General features: G+C 44.3%; 1 protein-coding gene across 1 annotated transcript in view; it reads right to left on the reverse strand.

Moving 5' to 3' along the window:
- LOC8036167 (calcium and integrin-binding protein 1) overlaps nt 1-18,212 on the reverse strand; it is a 55,784-nt gene extending 37,572 nt beyond the window's left edge. The window contains exon 1 of the mRNA XM_029995043.3: nt 18,021-18,212. The gene's annotated coding sequence lies outside the window, so the exon portion shown is untranslated. The remainder of the gene's footprint in view (nt 1-18,020) is intronic.
- Between the last annotated feature and the right edge of the window lie 3,968 nt (nt 18,213-22,180).

Consider the following 22,180-nt stretch of genomic DNA (forward strand, 5'->3'; position numbering starts at 1 on the left):
GTAACGTTCCGCACACTGCCGAATTTGTCTACTGGGCCGTACACTGTAAAAAAAGTTTGTGCGTCTACTTTCACGCACAACACTCGGAGAGCCAATCACCGCAACTTACGGAGGCAGCTCAGCGGATGACGATGCCGAATCATATGTTTATACAAAAAAACGGAATCTGAGTTGTGACATTAAGCAATGTAAGCGTGACGTTTTGTATAGCTTAATATCACAACTCAGACTGTGTTTCTTGGTCTAAACGTATGTTTCGGCATCGCCATTCGCTGAGCTGCCTCCGTAAGTTGCGGTGATGGGCTCTCCTAGTGTTGCGGGGAAAGTAGGCGCACGGGCTTTTTTTAGAGTGCGCGAGAATCTAATTTTTCACGGGGTAAGAGGGGATTCAAGGTCAGAGCCGTGGGCACATACAGCAAATAAAAAAAAATATTGAAATACTATCCCACTCAGTAGACCCCCAAATAATCCCCAAGAGCATCGATCGTACACATAGGTTAGGAAATTTCTCGGACGACCGATGCAGACCAGTTATTCTGAAGTTCGCCTTGTGCAAAATGAAGGAAAAGGTTTTATCGTTCCGCTCAAAGCTGAAAAACGGTGGAACTGCAGTGAAGGAGGATTTCTGTCTAGCGACACGAAAGTCAAACAAGAAACTTCTTCAATTCGGAACAACTGAAAACGCAACTTTCAAACTCCGGTACAGCAAACTTTTATTTGGCCAAACATGCTAACTTTATGATTCGCTTTCTGATAGTGTCCGACGAGCAGACCAGTATAACGGCTGTTTGCCTGCCCCCCTTTCAAACAGGGAACGACAGTCTTGCAGTACCTACGTTGTAGCACGTTGAGAGGGAATGTGGCTCTATTGAGACGTCGCCATCTGCTCAACTGTCAACTCTTTTTTACAAACATTAGGAGTGTTATCAATAAGTGGGACTACCTTTGTACAATAATTGACTCGTCAAATTCTTGCATCGTTGTTTTGACAGAAACGTGGTGACGAGTAGGATTCGCAACAGTGAAATTTTGCACTGTCAAAAGAAGTTTAATATTTGCCGCAAAATACAGATGGTTAAAGTAGCGGCGGTGTTATGATTGCTGTGGCTGATCATTTTTCATCATTCTTTGTTTACGTTGTAATGGAACTAGAGATAGTATGGATTTGCATTTGTTTGAATCATCGCAACTATATTTTGGGCGTTTGCTATCGTCCTTTTTTAAAAATTTCTACATTTTCTGACCATTATGACGTCGTCAGCACAGTCACAGTCCTTTTCCCTGACATTCCGGTTTTATTGTTAGGTGACTTTAATTACCCAAACATTACGAGGTCAAAAGACGGTCCTTGTTTATGTTAAAGTCTGAAAATATATCTCCAACCAAAAAATGAAAAGCAACCCGACGTTTCAAAACCAACACGGTTTCTTCTTCAGGGGTGACTGAAGGCGCGCGGACACAGCAGCAGCTCCCAACCTCTTCGTCTTCAAAAAAAGAAAGAAAAGAAAGAAAGAGAAAAGAAAAAATTAAAGAAGAGAAGTTAGGAAATCGGAAAAATTGTAAAATAACTTGTTAGTTATGAAGATGGTCATCTCTTCAGCTTTTCCGTCAGGTCACGGAGGCCGTGTGCGTACACAGAGAGCAGAGCGCCCAGCGACCTGTTTAGGTTTCCTGGGGTGTGCTGGATGTGCCACGATTCCAAGAAAAGTCTTCTTCGAAAATTGGGCTCTGTGTCCACCACGTGCGCGTTCGCGAAGTCAATGCGATGGTCTAGGGCAGGGTGTAAGATAAACAGGTGGGGAAACGGCCCATAGAAGACTACCGCAGCGCCGTGACCGGATTGTGTACTCGTCTGCTTGCGGGTACCGCCGTTTTGCGATAGATGGCGCTGCGGCGAGAGGAAAAAAAGTCGGAATCGGATTTGCGTGGAACTCCATGGGAGAGTGCGCAAAATAAATCGAGAGCACGAGAGTTCTCCATTAAAAATCCACGAGAAACCATCTCCGCCAGTTTAGCCGGTCGCTACCGGTCGCCTACCCGGAGTGAGAGTTTGCGGTGCTCCACATAGATGGCGCCACAGAAAAGGAGAAAACCAAGGGGGACACAATCCGGTCGCTCATTTGGCTCTCGTTTCCCCACCTGTCTATCTTACACCCTGGTCTAGGGTATCGCTATGTTCGGCGATGGCGCTGCGCTCACTGTCAAACTTCCGCACGTCGTTCTTGTGTTGGCGGATACGCTCGGGAAAGTTCTTCGTCTCGCCGATGTAGGTTGCAGGGCACTCTGCGCAAGGAATGGTGTAAACGACGCCCTGTGCTTTTTCCTTTGGTGGACGGTCTTTCGGACCGAAAGACCGTCCACCAAAGGAAAAAGCACAGGGCGTGGTTTACACCATTCCTTGCGCAGAGTGCCCTGCAACCTACATCGGCGAGACGAAGAACTTTCCCGAGCGTATCCGCCAACACAAGAACGACGTGCGGAAGTTTGACAGTGAGCGCAGCGCCATCGCCGAACATTGCGATACCCTAGACCATCGCATTGACTTCGCGAACGCGCACGTGGTGGACACAGAGCCCAATTTTCGAAGAAGACTTTTCTTGGAATCGTGGCACATCCAGCACACCCCAGGAAACCTAAACAGGTCGCTGGGCGCTCTGCCCTCTGTGTACGCACATGGCCTCCGTGACCTGACGGAAAAGCTGAAGAGATGACCATCTTCATAACTAACAAGTTATTTTACAATTTTTCCGATTTCCTAACTTCTCTTCTTTAATTTTTTCTTTTCTCTTTCTTTCTTTTCTTTCCTTTTTTGAAGACGAAGAGGTTGGGAGCTGCTGCTGTGTCTGCGCGCCTTCAGTCACCCCTGAAGAAGAAACCGTGTTGGTTTTGAAACGTCGGGTTGCTTTTCATTTTTTGGTTGGAGATATATTTTCAGACTTTAACTCTCACCCAACCAGGCAGATATCTGTCGAATATGTTTACTTTCCGGTCCTTGTTTATGTACGTTTTCTGCGGAATCCAATTACTGTTTTAAATTTGTGCGCGGATTTTAACTTCGCTCAGCTTTTCACAGAGCCCACACGCATTACTAGTTCTTCGGCTACGGTGCTGGACCTAGTGCTGACGACGTTATGCAAGCTTATATCGCCTCTCACGTACCTGCCTGGTCTCAGTGATAATTCACTGCTTCATTTTGTTTTTAATGTTTCAGAGTGTCGCTCTCCAGTGTAAATTAAAAGGATATTTCACTATGCTAGAGCTAATTGTGGAGCCATTAATTGTGAAGTGAGTCTTTTTGAAATTACTATCTGTGTATTTTTTTTCGTGCGCTCTGTTGAAGGTAACTGGATGTTATTTAAAGAAAAAGTGGCTTCCCTTACGAAGAGTTTTGTTCCTGTACGGACAATATGTAACTCCACTCGGCTCCCCATGGTTCACCAAGACACTCAGGAGACTCTCATATAGAAAGAAAAGAATTGTCCGTGCAGCAAAGTTATCCGTGTTTCCCAACTTAGAGCATCTTTGGGCAGCATATTATTCTGCTGCAACAATGTATAAAGCGTTTATTGCTGAGGCCAAGCTCTGTTCTTTCGAATGTACACTACCCACCATGTTGCGCAACAACCCTCAACAATTTTGGAACATTGTAAATCCTTCCGAGAGACCGGACGTAGTGCTAAAAAACAATGATGGTGATATCGAAGCGGCGAATGAGTGTGCATCTGTGCTAAACGAATTATTCGCGAAGTCATTTTCGAATTTAACCGCTTCTTCCCATCCAGATATTCCTCAACACAATTTTTGTGACATGAATTCTATTGACACAGAATGGGCCGGTATCGTGAATATTATCGCCATCCTTAAGCTATGTCATACGTATGGAATTGATAACGTTAAGTCAATTTTTCTTAAAAAAAGCAACACTACTATGTATTTTTCTGCTATTCTAACAAAACTATTTTGTCAATCACTCGAGCTCAAAATCCTTCCAGAAGACTAGAAGGTGGGGAGTGTGATTCCTATCCATAAAGGTGGGAACAAATCCAGCCCAAGTAATTTTCGCTCACTTTTCTTAACAAGTGTCCCTTGCAAAATTTTAGAATATATAATATATTCTCACTTCTAATTGTCTTAGTTCCCATACATTATTTTCTTCTGTTCAACATGACTTCAGAAAACTATTCTCGTGCGAAACCCAGGTACTAACACTTGCGCATAACCGTCATGCATCCCTTGATCATTCATTTCCGGTTGATTGCATCTTTTTGGATTTCTCTAATGCCTTTGATAAGGTTTCACACAGGCTCCTATTGTACAAACTTAGTACTCTGAACGTTGACTCTCGTGTTTTGACTTGACACACAACCGTGTCTGTGGTGATGGTGTGCTCGGGATCTTCCACGACGAGTGAAGTAACGGCGGACTTTCTACCTCTTACTGACAACACGACGCAAGAGGTGAACCTTGAAGAGACAACATATTTCAAAGAAGACGGTCAAGGAATCACGACTGAGGCTAGCCTGGTTTACGAAGACCCACGCAAGGACAAAATGCCTGGTGACAGCTCAGCCACACAGTCAATACTTCTACATCACAAGCAGGCAGCCAAACGACACAAATTGCACGCGAAGCGTAAAAGACGCTCTGCTCCTGTCGAGGAAATCCCCCAGTCCACAATTCCCAAACACAAACTTGCACGCGTCGCGCCCTTCCTCTTTGTGTGACGGCCTTAAATGTCAGAAGTTTAAAGTCTAGAACATAACAACATAAACTCATTTAGCTCTTTAACTCCCAGCCAGCTTTAAATCTACCAACTAAACATTCGAACCAGAGCTCGGCTTCCTGACATTCCCACGCGCTCTCGTCTCCTCCTTTCCATCACTTTCTCGGCGCATAAGTTTCGGATTGTTTTTTTTTTCTTTTTACAAACTCTCAACACAAGCTCTGCCGAACATAGATTTGTATATTAAAAAATTGCAACACTTCTCTCTCTGACTGTTCCACAGTGAACCACAACTCAGGCACTGAGTTTCTTAGTCTTTTTCCACTTTTTCCGCTATTCCGCTTGGAAAAGAACACACTACGATGTCGTTGACATACGTCCTGACAGCGAGGTTTCCTAAGGTGTTCCCTTGATGCACCTAACTACGGCGGAGTCTAAAGAGTACAAATATATCTCTGCCAGTACTGGTTCCACCAACGAACCTATAAAGACTTTTTTTTGTTTTGAACATGCGTCTTGTTTTTATATTCCACAAATAAGGAACGAAAATAAAGCTCTAGAACGGTGTGAAAAACTATCTACCGAGATATCCGATCCTGACTGAAATTTCACTAAGTTCATCTCCAGTACCTCCTTGACACTGGTCATTAGTAAATTACTCTCTTACGAAGATGATAAATTCTTGGTGTCTATAGAGAGGACTGAGCATTACCTTCCATTGTGTATGTCCAAAATGCCAATCAATTCAATCGTGGTTTAGTCACATAAGTTTCTAGATAGAGGTACTCTACGCCTTGTTGATGAAACTTGAATACAAGTTTTGCCACGTTCCATACTCATTGAAGACTGTACGAAAAGGAAGCTTCGACTAGTGATTTTTGAGTTGTCTTTGTAAGCGTCTATATGAGGGTGCAGGTGCGTCGGTACGAACTGCCTCAGTTCGGAGAAGAGGGACAAGTAGTGGGCCGAAGTGTCCTGGGTTCGCAGCAGGGATTTGGTTTGAGCCGAGTGAATGGATTGACCTTTTGTCTGCAAAGGGTGGCGACCTTGGGGATAGAGTTTTTGTATAAGTGAGGTTTACTAAATGACCTTTTAGCTCATTTGAGACTCTTTCCTCCTGGAAACTTTTTTCTATTTTCTTTCCCTTCCACAGTTGATGCTTCCTAGGTTTCTTGCCCCATTCTCGGGTAATTCATCAAAACAGTTAGCAGACACTTTATCAACGTGTGATTTTACGACTTCATAAAAGTCAGACGTAAATCATGAATTAGACGATTTGGCAGAAACGATACCAAATGAGAGTACAAATTGTTCGACCGAGTTGAAACCAAAGCGTCACTCCGATCCTGAATGCAGCTTCATGATGCTAAGCATTCGTAGCGCTCTAAAGGGTAAAATACTTTGTATCAAAAAGTAAAACAGCATAAAAGCAGAAAATGTGTCTGTATCACATATGAAAAACGTTAAAACATATTATCATAATCTTATCACTACCAACTGCCAGGATTGCAACAAAAAAAATTTGGAATTTCAACACTGCCATTCTATCAAAATAGAGGAAACAAACAAATCCTGACAAATATGACGATACCATTGTCGAAGGTTTTGATCGCTTCTTTACTAACATGTGCCAACAGCTTGCAAACGCAGTCCGAATTTCGCCGACAAACATGCGCTTATTGAGGAATGCCTACTATTAACTCAGCTGGACTTGTCGGAATTCCAATTAAAGTTTTGAAACTAAATATTGATCTATTGGTCATTTCATAGAAGCATAAGGATTATAATATGCTAAACCCCCTCCCCTTTACTAAATAACTTATCTAACCCCATCTTCTTAAAAAAGAACCTATTTAACCCCAAATTGTCTTAAAAATTGTTAAAACTCCAAAACACCCATTTTCTTTTTATTTGCAGAAGTGTCCTTTATATAAAGGAGAAATTTTCAATGCTAAGGAACCTGAAAACTACAGACCCCTTTCGGTACTGAACAGCATCAAAACACAATTCTAAAAACTTGAAGTAAAAAGCAATAATTCATTAATAAAACAACATCAAGTTATGACATCATTCCAGCACGGCTTTTGTCCTGATAAATTTACTTCAAGTGTTGTTATCTCACTAAGCCGAATAATAAATATTTCGCTTATTGACATTATCATCCTCGGTGTTTTTCTTGACATTTAAAAAGGTCATTGCTACTGTTGGTCGCTCTATTCTAAATAATAAATAGGAGCGATGCGGCTTTAAGGGTGTATCGCTTTTTTAAATTATTTAACAGCTTGTTCCAAGTTTGTCTTTTTGTATAACTTTAAATCCACTATTACACGAACTATGACCGGGGTTCCACAAGGATCTGTAATTAACCTATTATTTTCTCACTATATGATAATGACAATTTAAAACTACTGAAGAACTGACATATAATATTAAATGCTGATTACACAGCTCTTTCATACTCCCATATGTCATATCATATAAAGAGTGTAATTATTAATAATCTTATTATTGTTCAAGAATGATCCCAGGCAGCACCGAGCTCTGGCCCAAAACGTGGCTTGCGTCTGGGAGTTTAGGGCATTAAAAAGCCCGAAAAAGCCAAAGTACAGCCAAAGCTGACCTCCCTTGACAACCGTCTGGGTATTTTGGCCCTAATTCGTCAAACAAGTGCCAAACTTAGGCTTCACTGCCTGGTAGTTAGGATGTCATCTGGCATCTTTGGGCCTAAATCGCCTAACAAATGCCAGATTTAGGCTTACTGCCCGGTAGTTCGGCAGATCTTTGGCATTTTTGGGCCAAAATCGCCACACTTATGCCAAAGTTAGGCTTCACTTTTTGATAGTTCGGCTGTCATCTGGCACATTCGGGCCAAAATCGCCACACATGAACCACATTTAGGCTTACTACCTTGTTGTTCGGTTGACATCTGGCATCTTTGGGCCCAAGTCACCAAACAAGTGCCCCAAGTTAGGCTTCGCTTCCCGGTAGTTCGGCTGTCATCTGGCAGCTACGGGCCAAAGTCGCCAAACAAGTGCCAAAGTTAGGCTTCACTTCCCGATAGCTCGGCTGTCCTCTTTCAGCTACGGGCCAAAGTCACCGAACAAGTGCCAAAGTTAGGCTTCGCTTCCCAATAGTTCGGCTGTCATCTGGCAGCTGCGGGCCAAAGTTGCCAAGCAAGTGCCAGAACTAGGCTTACTGCCAGTTCGGCTGATGAGGTATCTAATGTACGCGGGTGGTCTTCATCTTAATTAAATAGAAATCAAGTTTTATTCGGCTGGCAACTTTATCTTATTTTGGATGTCTCTTGATTTCTCAAGTCCAAAGGTTGGCTGAATGTTTTGACGCGGCTGGACCAGGCTTTGCAAATGCAAATTGTGCCGAATGTTGTACTCGCGCGTAGGTACGCACGCCAATATCGGGACGCGCCGTGAGACTGGTTCGACATTAAGGCGCGTTCACAGCGGCGATGCGATGTAGTCGCGCGATAACTTTTATCGCAAATGCGGCCATCGTGGGCAAAAAGCGACGGGATTTGAGCAGTCGCTTACTGGCCCAACTTTTTGCGATGCGCTGTAGTCGCGGAGAGGCCGAGCAAATCAACGGCGTTCGGAGCGAGTTTTTGAGAAGCGACTCGCCAACGAAGGCATTGTACTCGCTCATCGCGCACGTCAGATTGACCGTCTGATTACTTTTTTTTTGCGATGCGATTTAGTAGGATCGCGCGACTGCTTACATCTCTGGTGTGAATCCGTCTTTACAGAAAGTGCTGCCATTGAGTTAGCACTGCGCGAGACTGACGTGCGCACGTCTCCACAAGAGATATCATTATTAAGCGGCACATTGCAAAAGCGAGCGTAGCTCTGTGCATGTCTTGCATTGTGATTGAGCACTGTCAAATCCTAGCGACAACAAATAGCGGAAACGACCGGGGCTCCGTGGCGCGGTTCCCGCATCACACTTGGGGAATGAAAATGAAATCCCGGAACTTGTACTATTTTAGCGTGTTGGTACTTTTTAAACATTTAGAAAGTGGAGACACAAAAGGGACGATTTAGGCAGGGAAAACTTTCAACTTTAACAACAATTATTTTCGGCTTCAAGCTCAAAGCCCGCCCGCTCCGTGGGAGTACCGGAAAGGGAAATCTTGGGGGAAGGAGAGGAAGCGGAGGAAGTGTGCGCGATCCCCCTGTCCTGCGGGGCCAGGTACATCGGGCAAACGGGGCGATGCCTCAACCACCGACTCCGAGAACATCAAATGGACGCCGAAAGAGCTGCTTCGGATTCTCAGCACCCGATCATCATTCACGGGAGAAAATGTTCCGGCTGCGCTTCTAATTTCGCCGGCACGACAGTCATGGGAGGCCACTGCGAGCGAGTCGGGAGAGAAATAATTGAGGCCTATTGGATGGCAACAAGCCCGCAAAACATAAGCACCAAGAAAGGAGATTCTCTTTCTGAGGCCCAGAATGGAAGCCGAACGCTGACAGACTAGGCAAGGCGAAAAGGTCACCGGCAGAAGTGGCCTCGCCTTTTGCAAATCCTCCCCACCTGCTTTTGTGTCTTCGTGTGGGTGTCAGCGAGCGCGACAACCGCATTAAGTAAGTCAAAAGGGTGGAGCGAAATGCGTGACCCGGCGTGACCTCTCTACGTAGGACGCGTAGGACAAAAACGTTTGGACGAAAATTTGTTGCGTGACTTTGTCTGTCACGCTGATGGGATGTCTGGGGCTGTTGTTTTCGCTGTTTGCCTAGTTATAGAAATAGGCGGGCCACGTAGGTACGGTTTTCGAACTGCGCTCTTCAGTGTTCTGTTGCTTTCGTGCGTTAAAGACGCGGCCGTGTTTTTTGTCGCAAACGGTCGGAATACGTCCATGCCAATTTTTCAATAACAGATTTTTTTTTTTTTACAGGAGTTCGTGGAATTCTTGTGATCTGTTTTTTGGACACGCTTCGACAAAAACTGCTCTTCGCCGACGACGAGACGTCAGTTGAATGTGCGCAACCTTTTTTCTCGAATGTGTTAGTGGGGTGCCTGAGTAGGATTATACATCTATCAAGGATCACATGATATCGCTCTTTTATTAGTAAGTACACAGAAAGGATGGTTCTGATAGTAGTCCTGCTTTCCTCTCAATCTCCACGGTTCTTTGTGTGATGAGTTTTGCTTGGCATGAGGACAGTGTTAATTCTATTTTGTAATTTGCTTCTCGTTTTACAGAGTGAGAGAAGTGTGACCTTAGTAAATATGTCGAGAATACAGTGTGTGTAATGATAGTGGTTTAATAAACTTCTGGGAGGGATCGAAAAAAAATGTGTTTGTCCGTATATGTGATTGGATATGCCACAAATGATATGCAACGTACACATTCTTGCAAGACGTTCGGCCAATACGGAGCGGACGTATCGTAGAGTAGTCGCGCGATATTGCGCGAACGCTAGGCCGGGGCAAAACAGCTGTACGGCTATACCTGTCGGATATCAAACGGTAGTGCAAAACTGGACATTTAAGCGATATTGGAACCGACTTTCGGCCGGCACTGGCACGATACTGCAAAGTATTACCGTGCACCTTCAGAACGGAGGTGATGACATCTAACCATCGTGTCTCCAACGCTTATTTAACTTAATTCTCTTCTGGGACGCGTGAAAGAGCACTTCTTTGACACATCAGACATATTCAAAACTTGGGCAGGTATCTCGGCTTTCTTTGTCACTTTTGGCACTTATTTGGCACTTCAGTGAATAGCCAGAGACGAGCCAAACTTCGGCATGCCCCGAATCGCCAAATTAAGATTTAGTGCGGTAGTTATGGCTCAAGTCTGGCACTTACTTTGGCAGAACTGTGGCGCACTAGAGAAAAGCCAAACACGGCGTGGCCGAAATACCGAAATTAGGCGTTGCTTTGTAGTTATGGCTCAAGTATGGCACACTTCGGCCCTTCTGTGGCGTACCAGAGAAACGCCAAACTTTGGCGTGTCCGAAATACCCAAATTGGGCGTTGCTCTGGCAGTTATGACTGAATTATGGCACCAACTTTGGCGCTCCTCTGGCGGACCAGAGAAACGCCAAACCTTGGCGTGCCCCGAATTCCCACATTAGGATTTACCATGGCAGTTATGGCTCAAGTATGGCACCAACTTTGGCGCTCCTCAGGCGGAGCAGAGCAACGCCAAACTTTGGCATGTCCGAAATACCCCAATTGGGCGTTGCTCTGGCAGTTATGGCTCAAATATGGCACTACTTTGGCACTCCTGTGGCGGACCAGAGAAAAGCCAAACTCGGCGTGGCCGAACTACCAAAATTAGGCGTTGCTTTGTAGTTATGGCTCAAGTATGGCACACTTCGGCCCTTCTGTGGCGTACCAGAGAAACGCCAAACTTTGGCGTGTCCGAAATACCCAAATTGGGCGTTGCTCTGGCAGTTATGACTGAATTATGGCACCAACTTTGGCGCTCCTCTGGCGGACCAGAGAAACGCCAAACCTTGGCGTACCCCGAATTCCCACATTAGGATTTACCATGGCTGTTATGGCTCAAGTATGGCACCAACTTTGGCACTCCTCAGGCGGAGCAGAGCAACGCCAAACTTTGGCATGTCCGAAATACCCCAATTGGGCGTTGCTCTGGCAGTTATGGCTCAAATATGGCACTACTTTGGCCCTCCTGTGGCGGACCAGAGAAAAGCCAAACTCGGCGTGGCCGAACTACCAAAATTAGGCGTTGCTTTGGTAGTTATGGCTCAAGTATGGTACGCTTTGGCACTTCTGTGGCGGACCAGAGAAACGCCAAACTTTGGCGTGTCCGAAATACCCAAATTGGGCGTTGCTCTGGCAGTTATGACTGAATTATGGCACCAACTTTGGCGCTCCTCTGGCGGACCAGAGAAACGCCAAACCTTGGCGTGCCCCGAATTCCGACATTAGGATTTACCATGGCAGTTATGGCTCAAGTATGGCACCAACTTTGGCGCTTCTCAGGCGGAGAAGAGCAACGCCAAACTTTGGCATGTCCGAAATACCCCAATTGGGCGTTGCTCTGGCAGTTATGGCTCAAATATGGCACTAATTTGGCACTCCTGTGGCGGACCAGAGAAATGCTAAACTCGGCGTGGCCGAAATACCAAAATTGGGCGTTGCTTTGGTAGTTATGGCACAAGTATGGTACGCTTCGGCACTTCTGTGGCGTACCAGAGAAACGCCAAACTTTGGCGTGTCCGAAATACCCAAATTGGGCGTTGCTCTGGCAGTTATGACTGAATTATGGCACCAACTTTGGCGCTCCTCTGGCGGAGCAGAGAAACGCCAAACCTTGGCGTGCCCCGAATTCCGACATTAGGATTTACCATGGCAGTTATGGCTCAAGTATGGCACCAACTTTGGCGCTCCTCAGGCGGAGCAGAGCAACGCCAAACTTTGGCATGTCCGAAATACCCCAATTGGGCGTTGCTCTGGCAGTTATGGCTCAAATATGGCACTACTTTGGCACTCCTGTGGCGGACCAGAGAAATGCCAATCTCGGCGTGGCCGAAATACCAAAATTGGGCGTTGCTTTGGTAGTTATGGCACAGGTATGGTACGCATCGGCACTTCTGTGGCGTACCAGAGAAACGCCAAACTTTGGCGTGTCCGAAATACCCAAATTGGGCGTTGCTCTGGCAGTTATGACTGAATTATGGCACCAACTTTGGCGCTCCTCTGGCGGACCAGAGAAACGCCAAACCTTGGCGTGCCCCGAATTCCGTCATTAGGATTTACCATGGCAGTTATGGCTCAAGTATGGCACCAACTTTGGCGCTTCTCAGGCGGAGCAGAGCAACGCCAAACTTTGGCATGTCCGAAATACCCCAATTGGGCGTTGCTCTGGCAGTTATGGCTCAAATATGGCACTACTTTGGCACTCCTGTGGTGGACCAGAGAAATGCCAAACTCGGCGTGGCCGAAATATCAAAATTGGGCGTTGCTTTGGTAGTTATGGCACAAGTATGGTACGCTTCGGCACTTCTGTGGCGTACCAGAGAAACGCCAAACTTTGGCGTGTCCGAAATACCCAAATTGGGCGTTGCTCTGGCAGTTATGACTGAATTATGGCACCAACTTTGGCGCTCCTCTGGCGGACCAGAGAAACGCCAAACCTTGGCGTGCCCCGAACTCCGACATTAGGATTTACCATGGCAGTTATGGCTCAAGTATGGCACCAACTTTGGCGCTTCTCAGGCGGAGCAGAGCAACGCCAAACTTTGGCATGTCCGAAATACCCCAATTGGGCGTTGCTCTGGCAGTTATGGCTCAAATATGGCACTACTTTGGCACTCCTGTGGCGGACCAGAGAAATGCCAAACTCGGCGTGGCCGAAATACCAAAATTAGGCGTTGCTTTGGTAGTTATGGCTCAAGTATGGTACGCTTCGGCACTTCTGTGGCGTACCAGAGAAACGCCAAACATTGGCGTGTCCGAAATACCCAAATTGGGCGTTGCTCTGGCAGTTATGGCTGAAGTATGGCACCAACTTTGGCGCTCTGCTGGCGCACCAAAGAAACGCCAAACCTTGGCATACCCCGAATTCCCAGATTAGGATTTACTATGGCAGTTATGGCTCAAGTATGGCGCCAACTTTGGCACTCCTCTGGCGTACCAGAGAAGAGCCAAACTTTGGCATGCCCTAGGATCGCCCAACTAAGGCTATAGTTAGGCACCGTACTTTGGCACTGATGAGTGCCATGGTCCAAAAACCTAACTGCGCCAAAGTTGGGTCCTTATGTTTGCCAGACCTTTGCCCAAGTTGGGCATTCCCCTGGCGTGCTACCTGGGGTGCGATTATAACAAATTAACACTATATGAAGACACGGAATACACGTTTCATTAGAATAAAAAAACATTAACTATTACAACTCAAAACTTTATGTTAATATTTGTACTGAAACAACTAAATACATTCAAATTTCTTCTGAACATATCAGGAGAACATAGAAAGATACACGGAGGTATATATAGCTTCCTAAGTTCAACCGGTATTTGAAAAGCAAGAACCACCAACCAGCTGAGGTACAAACAGTGGCAGCAATCAAATACGTAGGAGTGATATGCGACAAGCACTTCTACTGGTAACAACATATAGCTTACTCCTGTAAGAAATTATCATACGCACGTTACACGTTGCTAAAGACTCGCAGAGTTTCGACCACAATACTCTAAAAATAATTTAGTTTTCAATATCTTAAAATCATCTCACATACTGTACAAACGCTTGGGACACGATTTATAATACCTCGTGCAAATTACTGATTTAAAAAACGGCCAGTACGATTTCTATCCCGCTCATATCACACATTAGAACCGCTTGTTTTATTTATTAAAACTTGCATTTTTAGATCTCAGGAAATAATTAAACACAAAATCGCTACCATGTTTCCTAGAATAGTAAAGTATAACAATTCCCTTTAAATGACAATACTTTAAAAGGTGACCGTCTAACTAGAGGGAATTCATCTGGGCCATATAATATGCCACCATGTCATAACATAAAGGGAAAGATAACTTCTGTGCCATTTAGTGCTTGGCTAAAATTATGTTAACATAATCTTAGCCAAGCACTAAAACACAAAACTGCTTTTTTAAATCATCTTCACTCTCATAAACATCCTCTTGGAGAAGTAAAATTAGTTGAGCTCCTAGGTTCATATGTCATGTATATTTGCGTCTTGAAGTATTTCCGTCAATAGTTCCGTAATAACCTGTGTTGCTGACAATACGCCTCAAATGCCTTATTTTAATGGACCGAAACTAGACAGCTGGCTACTGGTCCATCTGCATTTTCAGTATTATGTATGCGCACCTTACTCATAATAAAAAAAGCAATAGAAATTTTTATTGCTATATATATTTCTTTTTTTTTTTCTTTTGCTCGAAGGGGCACGTAAGAATTATTACGAAAGATCACATAAAGTAACTTGTTAATATTTTGACATAAAATTGTACAAACAACTTGGAAAAATGTATTTTACAACGATGACACGAGCAATGTTTATGATGAATTTTTTGAAATTCTGAAACCGATATATGCAGATAGGTTTCCCTATGTACGCGTTAAAACAAACAGAAAAATACGCAAACCATTGGTCACATCCCAGCTCCGTGCGAGTATAAAAAAGAGCAATCTCTGCAATCATTTTATTAAAAGTAAAGATACAGAAATATCACGCGAGTTTAGAACTGGCCGTAACCAATTAGACAAAAAATTCAAAAAGGTGAGACGAGGTTACTTAGCAGATTCTTTCTGATACTATGTCGAAAAGGTTAAATGCCCTCTTAAGACATGTCTCCCCTGACAAAGTTACTAAGCTAAACATAAATAATGCTAAATTCTCAGGAAGCAAACTTGCAAATGCTTTCAATAAACATTTCTTCAATGTTGCCAATACCACTACAGTGCGCAGTGACCTGACTAAAATCCCGCTATATCCTAGTTCCAATTTTCTGAACCCTGTAAACAAATATGAAGTTATTACCACAATTATACATTTAAGTAACAGTACTGCTAAAGACGTTGAAGGAATTCAGATGTGACCTATTAAATATGTTGCTTAATTTCTTGCGCCTTGCTTGATGCATATATTTAATCTTTGTCATAGGATATCTTTCCTTGTAAAATGCAGGTGGCCCGTTGAACTGTGATACATAAAAGTTGATAAAAATGACATGAACAACTACCGTTCCGTATCAATACTTCCAATTTTTTAAAGTACCAGATAGAATCATTTTAAACCGCTTGAGTGACTTTGAACAAAAACGTAACCTCCATAACGATTCTCAATTTGGTTTTCGTAAAGGGTTAGGCCTAGAGTCTGCATTGTTCGTGTAGAAGGAATTAATCCTGGCTGCACTTGGAGATGGTAGGCCGGTTCTTGGCCTGTTCGTCGATTTCACGAAGACATTTGATCATGTCAATCCCCTAGTACTGGTTTAGAAGGTTTACCGCTATTATTTCCGTGAAAAAGCCGTATCTTTGATCACATCGTATATAGGCCATCGAATCCAAACAGTCCTCGTGGATAATAATTTCTCATATCGACTTTCTTTCATTCATGTTGCGCCACGAGGCAGCATTCTGAGCCCTTTGTTATATCTATATGAACGACATTACGTCCGTTGGCCCAGATGCAACATTCGTTATTTCTGCCGACGATACCAGCATATTTTTCACACGAAAGGCAACCGATGATTTAGTCGATAGAGAAAAAAAATCTTACAAGGATTAAATGAGTGGACACGCCAAAAGAACTTAAACAAAAAACCAAAGCAGTCCTCTTTCAGAGAAAAAACAATAATAAACTAGGAAATCTGCCAATATTGTTAAATTCTACTCCTATTTTTCTTGTATCTTTAGCTTTCACAAACTAGGTGCTGTTTTTCAAGAAGATTTGTCGTGGGACGCACACATTGATTCCCTAACCGTTAAATTTTCCCAAATAGTCAGGCTTGTCTATCCAATCGTCACATGATTCTAATCGATAACCGTTTTTTTTTCAGCCCAACCGAGCTAATGTCACTTAGTATGTGCATCCACACGAGAAAAACCAACATAAAATTAATGTTCTACAGTAAAGGGTCCTGTGAATCGTAGAAAATGCGTTTTTTAACTTTCATACTTCTGAATTGTTTATGAAATATAACGTATTACAAGTCACAAACATTTAAAACTACGGGCTTTGCAAAACAGTTAGGCAAGAGATCGAAGTTCAGTTAACACTTTTAAATAATCCAGCTACCTTACAAGGTAACGTTACAGCCTACACAACGCGCCATAGTGAGCCATGGAAGGTAGTGATGTATAAAACAGCGTACGGGCAAGAGGCGCTGCAAAATAAACTGCATAGTTTACTAACTAGATTAAATAAGGAAGATATCGCACTGCAAGATATTTCATTCAAAGAGTTGCGTACCTATCTCAATACCCACACATATCCTCTTGCATAAACAAAACAAATAAAATGTCTAAGGACAATTTTTGTTTTTTGGTAACGAATATGAGCGTCCCATGTGATTACTTCTCCGCACGATTGTGATGTAATTTTGTATGTATATATATTATGTTTTCTTTTCTTTTCTTTTTGTGCAGAAGAAGCTGACTGTATGTTGCATTTTTGCTGTATATGACTTTTGAGCGTTGTTAAGTTTGTCTTTCTATTTCGAGTCACGCAGTTGTGATGTCAATATACATATATATAACGTGCATGGTGGCGGGAGGCCGAAAACGTGGGTATATAACTGAGAAGAAAAAAAAAACCCTTGGTGAAAACAGCAACAACGGACGATTTATTCTTCGACGTTCCGGCCGGAGTCCGGCCTTCGTCAGGAAGCTTCCTAACGAAGGCCGGACTCCGGCCGAAACGTCAAAGAATAAATCGTTCGTTGGGCTGTTTTTACCAAGGTTTTTTTTCTACGCAGTGTTATATATATATATATATATATATATATATATATATATATATATATATATATATATATATATATATATATATACATATATATATATATAAATATACATATATATATATATATATATATATATATATATATATATATATATATATATATATATATATATATACAACAACCGTTTATTAAAATAAATCACACACAATATTCGTAACCTCTTAAAGATAGCTTTATTATAATGTATTTGGGGGTAGCCATTTGTGACCTGGCATTTAGTGTGGCCCAAAGAATGCCATTCATTCGTTCGAGGGCTCGAATAAAAAAATATATTAAGATAAATGTTGAGACTATGTACCAAAATAGGAACTCGGGTTACATGGAAGCAAGTTAATAGACCGACCTCACTAACCGTTCCACGCGTGCGTGACGTCGCCATAACTGCAGTTCATCGGGATGCATGCACCAGCGCGCGAGACAGCTCGTGTCTTCTCGTGCTCTGACCCAGAGCAGGGTGGTGACGCGTGCAGAAAGACTACAGTTCCCACGCTACATGCCGGCAGCGGTGACGCAACGAAACTGGCTGCTGATGAGATCGGTATTTTCAATGAAGCATGCGTGCCCCCTAAACCCCATACAAAGAACGCGAACAATGCTCAAGCTAAAATATACGAGGTAGGCGACAGGTGTACCATACCGTCGAAACACCTTGCTTCTAAAACATCTCCCGACATTGGAATCCCCTACGTGGTCACACGATGAAACGCGCCGTTCGTTGAAACACCGGTGAAGGAGAGGTTTAGTAACGGTTCGGTCAATCTGAAGCAAGTTTTGTAGCGACTCGAAGGACTGCTCGAGACGTGCTCACCCGAGTCTAGCCCCAGACGCTCCGCAGTTGTGGGATGTGTCGGTCGTCCGCGCCGAGTTCGGGAAACACCCTGGAAGCAGGCGTCGTGGAGGGAACCCTCGGCGCACAGCTGGCCGCCCGCGCACTGAGACGCCGCTCGCAGCTGCGGTTCCTGGACGACGTCGCGGAGGGAAGCGCGCTATCGCGGCACTCGATAAGCGGGCTCGCGAAGGGCGCCCTTTATCGGAGCGGACTTCGTCGGGGACCGGGAGCGACACTGCGCTTACACCTGTAGGCACCCGTGGTAGAAGCGACCCTCAAAGACGCTTTGGCGTGCTTGGACGCCTTTCAATGCGTAGCATCATGAGTTAGGGAAGACCTGAGCGAAGGTGTTGTGCATTTAGAAAGCCCTTGGGAAATATCAAAGCACGGCCGCTTAACTCGGGGTTCCATCTCCGTTGCGAATGGTCGGCCGAGTTTGCCGGGGGAAACGAAAGAAAAAAAGCCAATTTGCGAAACTATCCCCTTTTGCCGATTCGGGTGTATGCTTGTGTGTTTAAGCACGTCTACTGAAAATACAACAGAAAAATGGGGAACTTTGATTATGCAGCCAAAATGTTATCATTATTGGGAACAATACAAATAATGAGCGAGAAATTAAAAATGGCGTTTCTTAATAACGCGGGTTTTAATTATGAATAAATGCTCTTTTAGATAGAATTTAAAAATGTATAATAATTTTCCGCGAAAGTAAAGAAAACTAAGCTAGTACCAGTGAATATAACATACGTAAGCCTTTAGGCATACAGTATCTAAAAACAAAATGTATGATTCCTAAGATACGAGGCAACAAATATATCACCAAAACGTCAAAGAGGCGATGGCGATGTTCGGCATTTTTATTTTTGTCGTAAAATACGCCAAAGCAGTTTACTTTAAAAGAAAAAATGAGCCATGCATCCTATATTTGCAAAGAAAAAAATGACTGCGTGTTTTCATTTTTACTTTTTTATGACAACCGACAAAACTGGGTGCACAATCAAAGAGCCTAAACATAGTATTTCACCTTGTTTAATTTAATTTTTGTGGCTAAAGAATTTTTTTAAAGACTTAAAAATATGTTGTTTTCTTGCGGGAATTTTTGAGGCTTGTCAAAATACTCACCACAACACGCGTGTTCGATTCCAAATGAAACAACCCTTATAATATAATGAACAGATTCATTCACGTAGATAGCTCTAACTATTTAAAACCACTGCTCTCCGGTTTCTCGCGGTTAAATCATCATCGAGCTTCCAGACAATACAGATGGGTCAAATCCTGCACGGTATGCCGGGAACTGCCTACTACTTAGATCACGTAATCATTGCAGGAGAGAACTACAAGCAGTGTTATGACAAAGTGAAGGAAGTTCTCATGCAAACAAAGATAAGGGGGCCAACGCTGAGAATGGACCTTTTCCAAGAAGCGTTCTGCGCACGTGCGAGCGCCGATGCCAAGCGGCGGAAATCGGAACGAAAAATAGAGGAAATTCGGAAGGAGGCTGTATATCAGCGAGTAGAGCACGTAACTGCAGCATATATATAATTGTGTTACACAAAAAAAGAAAGTCAACGGAAAGGAAAACACAGCGTTTGGATGGACGCCACGGATTCCCCTCTTTAAAGTTTCGTTGGGCATGCGCAGCTGCTCAGAAAGAGAAGAAACTGGTAGTGTAAGGGCCCCCATTACCGATTGGTAGCGCAGGTAGGTCACTTCCTCGATTTTTAGTTCGTGCAGCCACCGCCTGGTGCCGTCAATATGTGGAAAAGGTCCGTTGCGAACAGTTGCAGACAAAAACAAGGTATCTGGGGTACGAAATCGGCAAAAATGGCCTGCACCCAACAGTTGAGAAGGTGGAAGCCATGATAAACTTTATAGAGCGAGCAATTTTCCATTATAAACCCGAGACAAGGGACGATAAACAAAACAGACGCTTCACAGAAGGTCTCAGACTGCGCTACTGGTTTATTTCACAAATTCGCTCTTATACAGCCGTCAACGAGAGCATCCCCCTAAGGACAATTGTCGCATTACGGCCGAAAGTGTATAAGGCCCGAGATGGGCGGAAGTGCCGGGAGTGGCTCTGAGGCCGAGTAGGGCGTAAGGGCCGAGAACTGCGTGAAGGCCGATAGTCTTGGAATGGACTGGTGCGGCCGCCTTCTCGGGGGTCGCGTTGTGGTAGATGACTTTAGTTGCCACAAAGTAAGATGGATGGCGCAAGATTGAGCACGATGATTGAAACGTCATTCTCATTGCCAAAACTCAGACTTCATTTTAAAGCTTAACATATTGCCAGTCTCGTCAATCGCCGAGGTCTCTTCGCAGATCGCAATGATTGGCGCTCCGAGTATTTTGCTGGAAAGTAGACGAATCGGCAAATTTAAGAGTTTATCTGTCAGTAACTGGCAAATACTGCGGATTTGGCTTAGTTTCACCTTCCACGGCCGGCACCAGTCGGTACGCCGGCGTTGCTTAGCCAAATTTCTCATTTATTTATTTGCTTTTCTGCGCTTCATCATTGCTTATTCATTTGATCAGTAGTTCCTTCAGGGCGCTTTTTGGTATAACATTTCTACATTCTAATAATCGACATTTTAAGAGCTCAGTAGAAAATATAGTGCATCTTTTAAATTTTCAGCACATCGACTAAATTATTATTTCTCTAACTCTACCCTCTCGCTAAAAAAACAATAAGAGGGGTTGGTTTAAAAAAAAAAAATTTTCAATCTTTTTAAAGTGACACGGTGAAGAAAACTCATGCATCAGGCTAAGAAATATTAAAAACATATGACCATGTGTAAAAAAAATCCTGGCCGCCAAGCTCTTTTTTGCCTAGCTGTTTAGTCCCAGCAGCCAGGACACTCCATCATCGAAGGCGTTGACCTTGTCTGCGAACTGGTGCTGTTGGTTGAACATGGCTGCCGCTCCCATTCCTGCTGCGGCGCTCATGCAGCTCCACTGTCGCGCCAGGTTCGCCTTGCGGCTGCTTTTGGCGTCGTTGCTTGCCGCCTACCTTGGCCTGCTCCTCTTTGGCACTTCTCTGATACGGAGCTGAGAGACCTAGATGTAAATGTTTCCAGGATATATGACATTATTACTATAATAATTTGCCCGCCCAAGACGGGCACACCCAAACAACGTCAGAAGATATAAACCACTCCACTAACGACCTCTTGTACGCATTCCGAGAGAAGGTATTGGGCATTTAAATGGAAGCAGTACCACAAAGCAATTAACCCCCGAGGGGGCCGCAACACCAGCCCATTCAGAGACAATCGGCCTTTTGGAGTTCTCGGTCGTTATGTCCTACGGCCTCACACCCGTCTCTCTCAGCCGTAATACACGCTCGGCCGTAATAGACTATCGGCCGAAATGACAGTGACACCTACATTCGCAGAACGTCACGGTAAACAACCAAATCCACTCATCTACACACCCAGAAACCTCTTCATTTCACTATCGAAAAACCGAGATGGTTGGCTTATACAATGCTCCTTTTCCACATACCGACGGAACCAGGTGGTGGCTGCACGAACTAAAAATCGAGGAAGTGACCTACCTGCGCTACCAATCGACAAGGGAAGCTACGCTAGCGGTTTCTTCGCTCTCTGAGATGGGGCGCGTGCCCAACGTGACTTTAAAGGTGGCATCCATGGAGTCCACTCAAACGTCGTGTTTTAGATGCGGAGCATCTCTTGCTCGGGTCTATGTCCGGCGGCATCGGCGTCGTAGTCCGCACTCACACTACGCATGCGCAACTCTCCTCCTCTAGTCTCCTCTCCTTCAAGTGTGAATATAAGCAGCGGTAGCGCGCTGCTCGCGTTCAGTTCACCGCTGTTGACTCCACTTCACTCCGTTCTTCCGATGAACTGTGATGGAAGCAACAGTCCCGTCAGTTAGTGGTTGGCGCAAGCAAGCGTCACCACCACCCCACAAACTAACAGCAACGCTACGTCCACTGAAGACAAAGCTGCGCAGCGAAGGGCACGCGACGCTGAGCGCAAACGCTTGAAGCGAGCGGCAGACCCTAAACTACGGCAACGAGAAGCGGCGTCCATTCGTCAACGTCGAGCGGCGGATGCTGAACTACGACAACGTGAAGCAGCGGCGGTTCGCGATGCTCCGCATCACCCCATGGT

Source organism: Ixodes scapularis, unplaced genomic scaffold, assembly GCF_016920785.2.
Source record: "Ixodes scapularis isolate PalLabHiFi unplaced genomic scaffold, ASM1692078v2 PGA_scaffold8__174_contigs__length_109621045, whole genome shotgun sequence".
Taxonomy (NCBI): domain Eukaryota; kingdom Metazoa; phylum Arthropoda; class Arachnida; order Ixodida; family Ixodidae; genus Ixodes; species Ixodes scapularis.